Here is a 14,357-nt window from a genome sequence, read left to right on the forward strand (position 1 = left end):
TTTAACTTGAACTTATTGTATTTCAAGGAAATTTACCTGAAAAATAACATTGCTTAAGGGGAACTTTTGAGTCCCTCAAGTAAATTCTCCACTAATGCCTAAAGAGACAACATTTACCTCTTTCTACTTTATTTATTTCTTTATTTTAAGATCAGAAGGCATTAAGCCTATTGCAGCCAGCATTATGTAAACTGCATCATATAGATGGCTGCAGCACAAACTTGGGTATTTTCTCCAAGAGTGACTGATAAAAGTTTGTCTGGTCTTGTTTTAACAAATGCTGTCCTGTGGTTGATTCACTTTGCACAAAGCTGGGGTATTTGCAAGTACACAGCTACTTAACATTCCTATACAGTCATGTCACCATAGGAGCAGCAATAAATAATGTCACCCATCCTGATCAACAGACCAGTACTAGCAAGGTTATTTATTTCTGGGCAGTCAATCCTGAGGCTTTTAATGCATTGTGACTCTTAAACTCATCAGTAGATTACCCTCTAGGCAGAGCAAATTAGAGAATCTGCTTGTTCCCTGTCATTGAAAGACCTAACCATTTACAGCAAAACAAATTCATAACAAATATAACAAACTGGGCATTTACAGTAAAAGAAATTGTGGTTTCACAATAAGAAAGCATATTTATGCTCCACAAGGTAGTATCTAATTAGTTAATTGTCAGTACAATTGTCAATACTTAATTCCTGTAGTTTACTAAAGCTATTGGAGTTTAACTAGCAGCAATTTTTTCTTCTGTAAATAAATAGGATTTTTTCCTCATCTAGATAATTTAACAGCTCCTTAAATAATTTATTTATCCAGTAGCCCATGGCAATTTGTGACAGAGTGTGCAAACATTATACAGAAGTGTAAAGTGATAGTGTTAATGTGAGGGAAAAAAATCCCTGAACTCTTCTTCAGATGAGTTTTACTATGAATCTTTAGCATCCTAATTCAGAGTATCACTAAACACACTGTTAAACTGCTAATTTATTTTGAAAGATACCATTAGATATTACTAGATCCAGCACAACCAGCAAATTACTTCAGTGAGTACTTACAGTGGCATAATTAAAGCAGTTTCACCAGCAGCAGAACCAGAGGAAGCTGGTTTCTCGTGGGCTCCTATTTCACAGATTCTTCTGGGTCTAACACAGACCAAGACTGAATGATGCTTTCTTGAACTGGTTGTTCTTTCTCTTGATGTTCTAGAATATGATATAACATGAACCCATGAGTCAAAAACTCTTCTACTCTACCAGATCACTTAGATCCACTTCATTTGTAGGATAGATTTGAAACTCTTGTCAAATTTGGCTGAAAATATTTTGACATGTAAAAAAAGGTAAAGTTGAGGTAGAGTAGAAAACCACCAACAGGACTTCCTGCTTCCTGATGGGGTTTGTGCCAAATCAGTCACTTGTGCCCAGGTTCTCCAAGGACTCCAGCTGTTGTGTGGCAATTCAGATCTCTGATTCCCAGGCCACCCATCAGAGGTGCTCTGTGTAATGGTATCAGATACATGGGAGGAACAGACAATTAATTATTGCAGCAGTAAATCAATCACTTCAGCACTCCAGAGGCTGTTTACAGCAGTTTAGTGACACTGAGGCCCCTCAGCCGCTGCCTCAGCTACACCAGTGCCACAGGGTCTGGCCTCCTGTTGAAGCAGGACTTCCCCTCCCCTGAACTCACAAAGTTCAGTTCTGTGGGCTTTAGGCAGGTGATTTTCAGATGTGGATGTGTGTCAGGGAAATGATACAGATGAAATGGTTTCTTTTCTTCAGACCCACACTGAAAAGCTTCCTTTTCTTAGAGACTAATATAAAAGTTAAGTTTGGATCCTTTGGTCTCAGGAGGCAGATAAGAAACATTCTTGAACTTCAAAAACCTCTAGAAGTTTGCTGTAGATTTCTATAAATATTTTAACAAAGAAGAAGTGTTTCTTGTCCTTTCCCTTTTTAACCTAAAGGCTTGCTCAGATTAAGCACCTTATAGAGGCCTATTTTGTTTATATGTAGTCATTTTTTCATGATTCTAAAGAAAGCCTTTTTCATTTAACTCTGCTTGTCAAGATTGCAGTCTTGCATTTCCCTGTACAACAGATAACAAGTGTCAGTCACCTCATCACAACCTCATTTTCCATTAAATTAAATAAAGGCAAACCATGAACCCCATCAACTATTCTTAGTCTTGCTACTCTTCAGACAAAATACAGTCACTTTCTCAAAAATCAGAGAAATTATTTCATACACATTTCTTGGTGCTTCAATCTGATTTTCATGACCAAAACGATGCAAAGATCCACAGATATACATTCATGTGCAAAAATTAATCATCCCTGCACAAAAAATACACTCAGGTAGAGGAACAGGAATCTGAGTAGGATTCTACATGAAAATAAACCTGCATACTTCATTTACTGACATTATTTCACATGTAAAAATTTTTCTTTGAATTCAAAGGCAGCAAATTTTAGTATTTTCAGTGCTGTCTGTACAAGGAAAGGAGAAGGAACTGGCCATACCTTGTACAGAAGCTTCCATAGCAAATTTGCAGGAACTATTGCTTCTAAAGTGCAATCTCACGCTGAGGTGCCCAGAAGAGCCCAATTCCATGTTTGCTACAGATCTGCAAGGAGAAGAAATCTCTTGATCAATTCTATTGATTCCTGAGCTCTCAACACATGTGTAAGGTTCTGCTTGTCTGGCATTTAGCCCTGTTATTTTACTCCTATTTTAGGTGATTTTTCACTGGTACCAGTCATGTTTCACCAGGAAGAAGCTGTGGCAGGACTGTGACCCTGTCCATCAAGGGCTACCTGCACATGAAGCTGGCTGTGGACACTCCCCCTTTCCCATTTTGTTTTTCCTTTCCTGTTAAATTTTACCACTACTTTGCCTGTATTAAGGACAATCAAGCCCAAACTTTTGATAAGGAAGCAGAATAAAGGCTCCCCTTATTGGCAACACTTTCCTAATCCATGGCTTATTACATCTATTACCTAATTCAGGTTCAAAGGAAAGCTTCCCTTGCCATATCCTTTTTATGCTTTGAGGCAAAGACAACCTAAAAAACAACCCTGAACATTTTATTCTAAATGTAGGTGGGTTCATATCTCTTCCCCAAAAAATGTCTCCTTAATATTTTAAAATATTTATGGAACACCTTTCTTTTTACTTTTTGGTTTCAGGGTTTCTTTTTTTTTCTTCCTTAGAATAATAAAATGGAAATATTTGAAAACCAGTTTTTAAAATCTATTTTAGCACTTCAAGGAAATTAAAGAGGATGAAATTTCAAGAGTGTGTATACTTCCAGAAAGAGATTTTAAAAATATTTGGGAAAATGCTAAATTAAGGTTGATTTTTCAAGGATTTCAAAAAGGAATAACTACAGAGAGCCCCATGAACACTTGTCTTACACGATAGTATTCACCAACTAAACCAAATTCCCACTAAAGCTTTGCATCCCATACTTCTGAGAAGTCCAAGCCACAATCTGCTGTCATAGGACACGGCTGGCACACAGCAATTTAATCTTCTGCTAATGCCAGTCCCATGGGGAGCTGTGAGCATATGGCCAGAGATCTTAAATTGAATCTGTCTTCAACCAAAAGCCACAGTGGGGAGGGCACAGAGGGCTGAGATCATGAAGATCTGTGTTTGCTGAGCTGATGACTAACACTGGGCTGAGGCAGCTTTCAACTGTTCAATTGTCAGACAAACCTGCCAAAATCCCCCCTGATCAGAGGCAGCTGTGATTCACTACTGACTGCAACAGCAGCACCTGCCTGAGCCAAAGGCTCTTCCCAGCCCTGCAGCACTCGGAAGCCCAGGGCAGGAGGGATACATGTCAGCAAAACCACAAAGATCTGTGAGAGATACCAAGAACTACTATTGCAATTATTTTCTGATAGTATTTTAAACCCAAATTCCCTATTATGACTGCTTCAAACATCAGTCCTACAACCATAAAGCTTAATTAAAAATATAGCTAACTATCTACAGTTTCCCCCCTTCAATTCCATCTACTGCTAAAAGTAACAGAATTTCTGTCCTACTTTGAACATATATTGGTTCTCTAAGCCTTGAATAGATCACAATAATCCAGAAATAAGCATTAAAGAATATAGTAAATGGCACAGGAAAAAAAAAACAACAAAAACAAACCAATCAATTATAATCTTTGTTGCTCCTCATTTACTTTGATACACTTGGTTGTTTTTATTTCAGCTGAGTGATTCCAAACAATAAATCTAACAAACCAAAATTGTCTCCTGTCAGTACATGCTTTAAGAGTGTCAGAAATTTGACTAGTTAAGAAAAATGACTTTGCTACAGAGTGCCCACTGGCAGAGTTACTGTATGCCAGAGCAGCTTAGGACTCCATTTTCCTGGTCAAATAATTAATCATCATCTTCATACTTTAACTGAAGGATGTTCCCTCATACCTAATAGTCATGCTGGCATACTTTGTTATATGATATTTAACAGATGTAGTAGTTGGCATATATATAGTGTAAAAAACAGGTTTTGTTTTATATTTATATATTCCAAAATATACTTTATATTAGTCAACAAAAAGAGTTACCAAAATTCACTTCAAACTCCAGTGAAGGCAACAGAAAGTGTCCCTAGATCAGATATTGACTGGGATCATCACTATAAATTTGAAGCACCTCTTCTAAAAACCACAAAAGCCTCTCCTAAAAAGCCCACACTGTGTTCCTGCCTGCCAACAAATATTTTTTCCATGTAGCTCCTGTTGTATTAAAGACAACTCTTAGACAAAGACCTCAACAATTGTCACTGTGAAGAAGATATCCACTATGGCCTCAAGATTTACCTTCACTATTTGACAAACAATTGATTTGTAGAACTGGAAATGGATTATCCTGACAGAGTAATTGTTCAATGCAATGATCTATAAAACTAACACTGAAATATAACCTGGCAGCTGTCAATCAGATAAGGACATGGAAGATATGTCCTTTGACATAATTCAGTTTCAGATATCCCTGGCTATCGTGGGGCTCAGTGAGGTCACTCACTTCTTAAATAATAACTGTCTTATAAAAATCTCATGAAAATATGTTCTCTTATGATTTAACAGTGAAAATTCTATCTTAATTAAAAAAACATATAGAATCAAGGGGACAATCCTTCATTCTAGAGCTGAAAAATTAAAATATATGCTTTTTATTTATTCCACTTTTAAAAAGAATACAATATTTAGAGATCTCTTTAGTCCTTCCTTAGCAAGCATGGAATTTCAATGTTACAAATCCTTATAATTGAAAAAAAAAAAAAAAAGATTCTTTTAAATGTTTACCACAATAAAATATAAGAGAGAGGACACATTTGATGGTCCCAGCCAGGAGAATGAATGTCCAGCAGCCTGCCATTGAACTTTTTGTCTGATTTCCAAACAGACTCACCTGGGTTTGCTACAGACACAGGACACGAGGTGAGAGCAAGAAGCCTCAGCTATGAGAGCTCAGATTTGTCATGTCCCTGCAGTCCCCTCCAGCATAACCATTTCCTCTGCAACAAAAATACAAATCCAGATCTCAGACCATTTTTTTGTGCCTGGGGAAGAGAATGGAGAGGAAAAACATTAGCAGGAAATAGATTATATGTTTTCAAGCCACAGCTGAGTATTTATATTACACTCAGCACAGGAAGCCAAGTGCATTTCAAATTGGGAAAGTGAATCCTCGCAAACACTGAGGGTTAAATCTGTATTTCAAGTCAGTGGTTTGCAGTGGATTTCTCGGCTTATACTAACTCAGGCCTTAAGGTACTGTGGCACTATGGCAGAGAATTGGAGTATTAATCAAAATATTTTGCACTTCTTATTAAAATGACTCTTTTTGTACAGCTGTATTGGTTTTACTCTTCCAAGAGAGCAGCAGAAAATCCCTCAAAGATGTACAAATCATCATGTTTGTATGTTACTGGGAGGTAAAAGGATGTGAAAATATTAAGAATATAATCTGGATTTTTCCTATAAAATAGAAACATATAAATTTATCATGTTGTTGTTACTAAGAATCAATAAGGGTTTCTGCAAGAATAATAATAATTCCTTTATACCAAGGTAGACTTTCTAAACCTCATAAAAGTATGAATGTGCGAGTTTATTTCTGATTATTTCTTTCCTTTTCCGCTGTGAGGAAACCTGCAGGATAAATTGTTTGAAATACTGTAGTTGATCTACAAAAGGATATATCTGATATTTTACAATACTTGACATAATGAAAATATTTGACATGCCACTACAAGGGTTGCTTCAGAGAATATTTAACTATTAAAATTGTGGACTTCTCATTTTACCTTTCAAAATTTATAATTTACACAAAAGGATTTTTTTTATCCTTTGGGGGTTCATTTTGCAATGTAAACTGTTTAATTTTGGCTTAGCTTACAGCTCCAGCATTATTAATACCTAGATGTACTAAAAATTCTCTTCATTAGGAGCTTTAAAACAATCTTAAATGGTGAAAATATCTGTGGCCATAAAAGTTATACAAAAATAGATCAAACCACAGACACCAACTAGCACAATTTTCTTTTAAAACAGCACTAAAGAGATACATTGCAAAAAAATGGGAATTTCTTTAAATTCTCTCAAGCACTCCCAAAGTTATTAGCATTTTCATAAAATTAACTTGCAGAAGACTCTCCTAGTAAAATTAGAATTCTTTTTTTTCCGTGGCAGCAAAGTCTATTAGGGATATAGATAAAATGAAAGACACTTCTGAGCTATTATTCAGCAGTGCTAATAGCTTTCCATGCCTAAAGATTAGCTACAATGAAGTATCCATGAGCATTTCAAATCCAGCTCTGTGCTCAGCACTCCAGATCAGGCTGTTTAATTGCATTCATGAAGTAGATGAAGTATTGGTAAATGGCTATGAGTTACACTGTACACTACACATGAAATGATCACATTAATAGTGGGATGTAAATATCTGAAACAGAAAAAGGGATAACAGACTGCTTATAGCATCAGCAGCTTCCATAAAATAGAGGGTCTCATGCATAATTCAGACACAAGCAATATTGACTCCTGCTTTACTGAAGACAGGCCATTCTTTTCCTCTCTTATCCCTCCAAAGTCATAAGTACCAAGAGGTTACAGGCCTGGTTGTGCTCTCTGAGTTCTGAGTACATCAGGCACACACCTAAAAAGTGAATAAATCTGAGTTCTTATCTACTTCCTTGTCAAAATCCACCAGTCCCTTCCAATGCAGCACCTTTGCAAGTTGTCGCTGAACCAACTTTGTCTTCAGTGACAGTACCCTTAAGGTTTTAGTCCCGGGATTATTCTAGATTCCATGTTTTTCTAAAGATGAAAATGAAATTTCCTTCTTGAAGGCCTTCCCACCTTTCTCCTCCAGAATCAGGGCTGAAAGTGCAGAGAGCCACAAGTTCAGCCCTTGTAGAGTCAAAACTACCTGAAATAATATTTCCATTTCTGCAAGTGCAGGAAAGATGCACAACTGAAAGACCATTTATAGAAATGTGATTTTAGTAAAAATGGATGCAGCAAACCTCAGTGGGTAAAGGTATTAATAACAATGCAATATCTTTGCCAACAGCCAAATGCTGCTTAGAGAATTCTTTCTCTAAAGAAAAAAATCTTCCTGAATTGATAAAATGTCTTAATTCTGGAGATGAAAGAACATTTCAATAAGACAGAACCAATTTCAGTAATTATTAACTTCTTACAACTAGGGATAATATGTGAGTCAGACTTTTTGTTTGCTTTTTTTTTTTTAATGAAGGCAATGCAAACATTTAAAGGTAGAAACAAACATAATATTGTTATAGATACTTTCAAAATGCCATAGGAAAGTAAGCTCCAGAAAATGGTAGATCTACCAAGCACTTTATTTATAACAGTTCAGACTCTTTCAGCCTCACCTAGCAAGGTCACTAAATTTGCTTTTGGTCATACATAATTATTCAGTGACTTTTTAATGCCATTTTCCTTAAAACTGATAAGGAAACTTAAGGTTTCTGTTCACTCTCTCTTCCACAAACAGAACAAATGAGGAAATAGAAATGTGACTTTTTAAATTTTAGTTTTCTCAGGCAAGTAGAGCATTTATCTTCCCCCCTCAGGGTAGAATAGGAATCACACATGTGCTGGAGTAAATGACTCATGATAGCAACGGGGTAGAATAATTGATCACCCATTTCTATTCCAGGGCTGCTCCAGCCCTTTTCTTTATGAGCAGGGCAAATGAGGGAAGACATGAAAATCCCTGAAACTGCCATTACCATTCTGCAAGGATTCCTTTCCACAAGAGATGAACTGAAGGAAAACAAAGGCAGAATCAGAGATCTCTCCCTCTCTCTTCCCTTCACAGACAACTGACTGGATTCTCCATTCAGTTTAATTTTTTCAATGCCAGCAGCTTCACTTTCAATATTAAACTGAAAAGACACAGATTAAAGCCCCTATTTTTCAGTTTATGGAAAATAAGTCATGGAATTAGAATATTTTATAGCTTTAGCATTGCAGGGCTTTTGTTAGAGTTCAACATGAGGAAACAATCACAGCCATAACTTTGATTTGTGTGCACTGGCGACTTGCCCAGCACAGTAGTAGAAACAGCAGAAGCTGGAACTTAAGACATGCAGCAAAGCATGGAGCCTCACCTGGGAAAAGGACAGGGGAAAAAACCAACAAAACAAAACAAAAACCAATAAACAAAAACAAACAAAAGCACGGGAAAAAAAAGCAAAGCAAAGCAAAACCAGAAAACTTGCTGTAGCAACCCTAGGGGAAAGTGGGGTAGTTTGCTGTGTCAGTGACCAAGCTATGAGGGAGTCACATTCAGTGAAAGACCTTTGAGCTCTTAGGATATTAAATTACTTTAATAACAGCAGATATTTAGTTTGTTTTAAATCCCTCTATTAAGGTCCTGAGAAAAAAAATTCTATAATAGAAAACTACATTGACTTCCACCACCCCCATCTTTATAGCTAATGGTTCTATATATAACCCTTAAATATTTGTTGGAGGTTTTTTTTGGTGATATGTCTTAGTTTTCCAATAGGAAATAAAAGCCTTTGGCCTCAGTATATAGGTGTTTAAAATGTCTAAATAATATAGTATGCACGAATCTCATTTTCAGGTCTGTACCCTAAGGATTCCTACTGGAAGACCAGAAAATGTCATTATTGAGACACTGCCAGATAATATGGCAATCTGCCTACTACACTGGTCTTTGGTACTAAAGCACAGTTAAGGTTGTGCTGCAAAGGACAACAGAAAACTAAATCAATCTTTTTTTAATGCAGCAAGGCTTTTTAGGGTTTTGTTGTTGTTTTTAGTTTGGAGTTTTTGTTGCAATAGGATTAGAATTCCATAAAATAATCCCTCCCATTTTCTTAACTGCTCTTAAACAAAAAATAGTACAACATTAACTTGGATCTTTTTAGTAAAGGGCCAGTTTTCAACAAACTTATCTCCTCCTGCCTCAAACAGTCTTCTTCAAAATTGGCTGAGAAGACACCCTATAAGAAAAATACAGGGCTTTTTTTGGCAGAAGAAAGCTTTTCTTCCTTCCTTCCTTCCTTCCTTCCTTCCTTCCTTCCCACTATTTTAAATATCAGGTAAAGCAAAGACTGCAAGAAAGGATCCTCACAAAAAGTACAATGATTTCTGCCAGGAATAACATCTGGCCTATATAACTCCAAACAGTGTCCCTGCCCGGGTCCTGCACAGGAGCGGCCGCTGCCCCTGTGCTGAGCTGCACCCTGAGCTCCGCAGGCACAAAGGGACATTTTGCTTTACCTGAACACATCCCTCCATCCAGACCTTCATCCATGGGCAGCTGTGTCTCCACCTTGCCCATTCTGTTTTAAATGGCAGGGCCTTTGGATTCTCAATATTGTGGGAATGACAAAACATTCCTGTTCCCCTTTTTACTACATGCATTTCTGTAAAAAACCCCAGCCTGTGACAGAATAGAGGTCTCACATCCTTTTAGGAAATAACACACCAGTCCTCAGGTCTGAAAAGATGTGCAGGTGAACTCAGATGGGGCAGGAACATTATGGGATGTTACTGAAAGATAGCAGTGCTATCTTGAATCCAAGATATTGAATCCAAGCTACAAAGCATCCTAAGTTAGGGCAACAAATAAAAAAAGCTATTACAAATTATTCTTGTGCACACAACCAGTTGTTACTCTTTCTGTACCAGCTTTTCAGTATCAACACTTATAAATCAAAAATCACTAAATAATCTGATAATCTTCATATACAAATTGTTACATACTTCAGCAATTCCCTAACATCCCACTATCCCTGTCTTAAAACAGTAATTAACTCCTCAATTGCATATTGCAAGGTTGCTAAAGCTGAGAAAGCAGCTTGTAAGCAAGCAGCAGAAGCAGCAGAAGCATTGGTTGTACAACTCTATTACACACAGACTGATTTGCAGAGATACAAACAGTACCAGGGAGAATTTTTTGACTCTTCAATCAGGTTCAACTCTATTAGAGATGGAATGTCAACACGCCCTGAAAAAAGAGCATGGTAAAACAGTGACATCCATGGCCTGACAGCAAAATGAACTGGGCCACAGCAGTGGGGGGAAAGGAGAAGAGGCAGGAATAATGAATTGCTGCTCTCAGCTCCCTGTGATCCATCCTGCTGCTCTGCCTTCCGAGCCTAATTTTCAATTGTGCAGCCTTGGATCTGCACCCTGTGACCGTGTGAGCTGCATAGCTGATGCTGTATAAATTCCACAGCTGTTCACAGGGCACTCACTACATCCAGCCTTGAGTGAACAACAGTGCTACAAGGACTGCAGAACATTGCCAAAAGGTCACTCTCAAAACAGACACAGAGCTGAGGAAAAAAGACAGAGCAGACCTCCTGTGATCCCAGGTGGCACCTCAATTACAAGAATATCTTTTCTTGCGACTGCAACAAGCTTCTTTTGAGGATTATACTGTTTGGCATATCTGCAAGATTTGTGCAGTGAAATTAAATGACAATAGTCAAAGATATTTGTATGAAATTACTCAACCATTTTAAACACCTGTCACAATCTTGCTGCAAGTATCAAAGGCAATATTAATATAAAAATTTGTGCTAAACAAGAAATTAATTTTCATTATATTGACTCAGGATTTCTGAGTCAAAATGAACCTTTTACATTTAGAGAAAGCATCTATAAACACTGACTGTGGCACAGTGGTTTTTTGACCTGCTGTGCCTGAAAGCCTCTGGGAGCAAGTCCACAACTGAGCTCCCCAACTCTGCTCACTCCAGCTACAAGACACAGTGAGCATACAAACCAAAACCCTGCATTTTTATTTCCTGCAGGGATTAATAAATTTTACACAACACTGATACAGGTGATAAATTGAGGACTTGACACATTTGTTGTGTCAGCCCTATTGTTTGGCAACATAGAGCTAAAAACAGCCCTTAAGACTGCAGAGTAAGGCTGAGACTCAAAAGTTTGCTTTTAATTTTGGATTTCACCTCTGAAAGTGGAAGAATTTAATGCCTTGGAAAGGTCAAGCCGTTTGGTGGACATGAGCAGAGTTCAAGTGTACAATAAACCAGGAATCCCATCAGGGAGCTGTGGCTGTGCTCTCCCCACGCTGCAGCAAAGGGCTCCCAGCTCTCAGGTCTGAGCCTTGGTACTCTGAATTTCAGTGCATCATCCAAACTGGTTACTGGGGTGGTCCTGTTGTTTCTGTAGCTACCCATAAAGAAAAGAATCCAAATTTAAGTGGTGCAGCCTAGTCACAACACCATCCAATTTACCTCTTCATTTTGTAATAAAGTCAATTATCAAGCCCTCAGCACAGCTAAAGGCTGTGGGTTTAGAACAGTTGGCAAGGAGAATTTGTCATGCAACATGAGTTTTTCTCACAACTCCTTAAGTCTCCCATTCCTTCCTCGCTCTATTATTCTTTTTCTTCACATTATTTTTCATATTCTTATTTTTAATCATATACCACTTTTCCTCTGCTCTTCACCACTGCAAAACTAAGTGCTCAGGGAGCCAAATTTGATGTATTTTAATTACATGATGTTCTGCTCTGGTGAACTGCTACACCAGAAAATAAAAAAAAAGAGGAATCTTCCTGTAAGAAGAATATATTTAGACTAGGCATGTTTCTGTGCTTCATAACCTGTTTAAAATGTAGGCTGTGTAAAATTCTGTATGGGAATCTTTGCATAACATGATTCATAAACATGAATAATATTCAGCAATAATCCTGATGCTATTTTTGCTCCCCTCCAAAGACTAAGTGGTTTATTGTTAATACTGCCTTGCCCTCAAGAAAAAATAATTGTTTTGTCATTTTCTTCCTACATTTTTTGTATATTAAGTCAGATTCCTTGTGTTATGTCATAATATTGAGACAACTTTAAAAATTGTCACATACAAACCTGAGGGAGCTGGGGGTGTTTATCCTGGAGACAAAGATGATCACTCTCTACAAGTGCCTGCAAGGTGCCAGGTGGGGGTCAGCCTCTTTCCACAAGTAATGAGCAAGAGGACATGGCCTCAGATTGTACCAGGGAATGTTTAGATTGGATATTGGGAAAAACTCCTTCACAGACAGGGTTGTCAAACACTGGAACAGGATGCCCAGGGAAGGGGCTCATTCACCAGCCCTGGAGGAATTTACAAGACATTCAGACATAACTCTTGAGGAGCTGATTTAGTGGTAGGCTTGGTAGATTTACATGAATGGTTGGACTCAATGATCTTAGAGATCTCTTCCAACAGAAATCATTTTATACACACACACACATATATATATGAAATATAACACACACTTGGAATGTTTTCAATAAAAGACTAAGAATTCAGAAAGCTGTTTAGCACAAATACTGCCAGTTGCACTCTTTTCAAAAGTAAGGTTATATTGAACTTTCTGAAAGAGATTAGATAAGCACACATAGATTTCAGGACTGTCATCTGTCAGACCCTGTACAGCCAGCACAGAACAATGCATAGAACACCATAATATTTGTTTTATCATTTAATTCTATTTCCTTCAGTCCTGAAAAACATCAGCTCAGACAAGTAGAGAGAGTGGATATCATGGCAAAGATTTAAGATACAGATGCATACTGACATGAAATAAAAAGTTTTCCTAACTTATAATGAGTTGCAATTTTTTTTGAATGGTTAAGCAAACAGACTTTAACTTAGACAGGGACACAGCATTTGATATATCATGAAATTCCTCCCTGTTTCAGCAGTACTTGCAGAGCGGCAGAACAATCCTGTTTTGCTATGATTCACAATCACTCCCACTCGCACACATGGGATGTGCTGCCATGGTCCCTCCCTCTCCCCCTGCCCAGCAATATTCCTCAGCAGTGAGATGTGCTTGTTCCCCTGCTCAAAGGGCAGCTCTGATGCCAGCAAGGCACAAGTTCCAAGGAAAAACAAAAGGGAAGAAGATTCTCAGGAACAAGATGAGTCCACTTGATGCATACAGAGGATCTTAGTAACAGGAAAATAAGATTATTCCCTACAAGCAGAATGTACTAAACTCTTTAGCCACAGGGTCATGCTCCTTCATCAGATCAAGCTGCCCTTCGTGGCAAGTTGCAAGTTTAAGGTTTGTATATCCACTTCAAGACAAAGCAGAGTGAAGTTAGAAACCAATCATTACCCCTAAAAACATATTAAAAAATAATAAATTGTGAAATCTCTTTGAGATCAGGAGTTTATTATTAAGGTGCAAATCAGGTAATATCCTTGGAAAGTTATTTTCATGCCTGCTCACACTTAAGAAGAAATAATTTAAGTTTTCCATCATGAAAGCTATATTTACTTAGTTCTGTTATCTCCCTAATCTTGCACTGCCCTGTGCTCTTTCAATGTATTTCATTGATATGAACAGCCAATTATTGAGCCTAATGTTTCCAGCTTCTGAATTGAAATACATATGACAGCAAAATAGGAGCAGAAGGCATAAGCAGAGCCTAGTCTAGATTAAATTATTATCAGTCTTTCAGTCTACCTAAGTGACAAAAGCTGCATCACTCTGCAGGCTGCTGGCCTTGGGGTTGATTGCTCTGAGTCTCTCAGACTTTCATGTCCTGCATGGAACTTCTCAGTGGCACCAAAAACACACAAGCTGCTGATGACAGCAAATGAATCAAAAACCAAATTCTTAGTTCTTTGGGCATCAAAGGAAACAGAAGCACTGAACTTTGTGAGCAGCATTTATCAGAACTGTTACATGCCAAATTTTCTGTCTCTTCTGCTGCCTCCATTCTTTGTTGGAATTGGAGTACTGAATAATTTTTTATCCAAGACACTTACCCAGGAAGGGAACTGCTGGCTCCTGATGC

At 37.7% G+C, this 14,357-nt stretch overlaps 1 long non-coding RNA gene across 8 annotated transcripts in view; it reads right to left on the bottom strand.

The window, feature by feature from the left end:
• LOC106629284 (uncharacterized) overlaps positions 1-14,357 on the bottom strand; it is a 154,715-nt gene that overhangs the window by 30,803 nt on the left and 109,555 nt on the right. For 7 of the 8 annotated variants that reach the window (XR_012582706.1, XR_012582704.1, XR_012582707.1 and 4 more), the window contains 3 exons: positions 5,435-5,585; positions 2,525-2,628; positions 1,059-1,205 (listed from right to left, as the gene is read on the bottom strand). This is a non-coding gene — a long non-coding RNA (uncharacterized LOC106629284). The remainder of the gene's footprint in view (positions 1-1,058; positions 1,206-2,524; positions 2,629-5,434; positions 5,586-14,357) is intronic. The other variant, XR_012582708.1, reaches the window with a different exon arrangement.

This window comes from Zonotrichia albicollis, chromosome 14, assembly GCF_047830755.1.
Source record: "Zonotrichia albicollis isolate bZonAlb1 chromosome 14, bZonAlb1.hap1, whole genome shotgun sequence".
Classification (NCBI taxonomy): Eukaryota; Metazoa; Chordata; class Aves; order Passeriformes; family Passerellidae; genus Zonotrichia; species Zonotrichia albicollis.